Here is a 1,678-nt window from a genome sequence, read left to right as displayed (position 1 = left end):
CCCATTCTTTTGATTTGGAATAGTGTCACTTGGAAGTCCTCCCTTTTTATGAGGGTGCTGCTCTCTAGAAATATCCCTCATCTGTGACTCAAGCTTCAGAATAGCCATTGTATGGGAACCCACTATTTCTGTCAGCCCAGATAAAGTCCTTTCAGACTTAGATTGATTGGCCAGAATCTTCTCAAGCATTGATTCAACCTTCGAATTACCTTGCTCTGTTGACTACCCTTTCGGTGGTATATAAGGATTGGAACTCTTGTTCCCAAAATTGATACTGTTGTTGTAGCTCCCTTGGTTCGCACCACCATAATTATTGTTGTAGTTCCCAAAGTTGTTATAAGCACCTTGACCTTGCTGAGGTATCCATTGATTCTGATTCTGATAACCACTTTGGTAGTTCTGTCTTTGGTAACCCCCTTGAGAGTTATTAACATAATTAGCATCTCCAACCTGCATAGGTGGCCTAACATGGAACGGACCATCTTGAGTATGGTACATCCCTTTTGGAAAAACTGTATCATCCTCACAAACATTTACCTTCTTGATCTGGGATTCATTAAACTTTTTCGTTAGCAAGGAAATATTTGTTGCAATATCTGCCAATGTTTTCTGGGTATCTTGATTCTCCATTACTATATTCTGGATCATAGTACTACCATACGGTACCACATCAGCATTGTTTGAGTGCCAGCCTGATTATGAGTCGTCAGCTTGGTAAGTATGTTGGTCACCCGTCGATAAGATTTTTTCATGAAACAACCATCAGCTGCACTATTAGCAACTGACTGCGTCACTGGATCTAGCCTTCGGTAGAACTTCTCCATTAATATGTGTTCCGGAAAACCACGATTCGGGCTCTTCTGCAAATACTCCTTGAATCTCTCCCAGGCTTCATATAGTTGTTCCCCCGGTCGCTGCTTAAATTCATATATCTTGTCACGAATTTCAGCCTTCTAGCTAGGGGGGTACAATTTTGTGAGAAAAGCAGTCACCATCTCTGCCCATGAAGTAATCAAATTTCGGGGCAGCTTCTCAAACAATGTTCTTGCCTCCCCAGTTAAGGAATATTTGAATAACCTTAACCGAATAACATCTTGTGGAACGTTGTTCTGGATATGATTAGCACACACATTCATAAAATTCTGCAAATGACGTTGAGGGTCATTCTCGGTAGAGTTCCGAAAGTATAACTCAAGCTTCAACAACTGGTATAGAGAGGAGTTAATTTTCACGCTAGTAGCTGCAACTCGCGGCTGAACAATAGCAGATGCATAGTCCTTCTCCGGAACAAGATCAGCAAAAATATTTGCATCATCTGATTCATTCGCCTGATTGTTCAACTGATTCCCCTGGTTGCCAGCACGTTGATTTTGCTGATTCTGATTCATGTTCACCTGGTTTACACAGAGTAGAAAACAAGATGTGATGGAATAAGCAAAAGAATTCAATCAAAGAAAACACTATTTAGTAATTTCAAAACCGAATTCCTCGGCAACGGCGCCAAAATTTGATACGCTCAAATTACACCTATTAATGGTATAATGCGGACGTTGTCAAATATAGCAACCCAACAAGGTTGGGGTAGAATCCCACAGGGAATATGGTGTGAAAAGGTTACTAAAGTCGTAGGATGCTAAGCTTAGGTCTAATGTCTTAATCCGATGATTTTGGTAATAGT

General features: G+C 40.7%; 1 non-coding gene across 1 annotated transcript; it reads left to right on the top strand.

Moving 5' to 3' along the window:
• Positions 1–840: 840 nt before the first annotated feature.
• LOC132634473 (small nucleolar RNA R71) lies at positions 841–946 on the top strand. The gene has a single exon (XR_009580192.1). It is a non-coding gene; the product is annotated as a small nucleolar RNA R71 (small nucleolar RNA).
• The last annotated feature ends 732 nt before the right edge of the window (positions 947–1,678 follow it).

Source organism: Lycium barbarum, chromosome 3 (genome assembly GCF_019175385.1).
Source record: "Lycium barbarum isolate Lr01 chromosome 3, ASM1917538v2, whole genome shotgun sequence".
In the NCBI taxonomy this organism is placed as follows: domain Eukaryota; kingdom Viridiplantae; phylum Streptophyta; class Magnoliopsida; order Solanales; family Solanaceae; genus Lycium; species Lycium barbarum.
The sequence above is the reverse complement of the archived record's forward strand: the minus strand, read 5'-3'. Positions and strand labels throughout refer to the sequence as shown.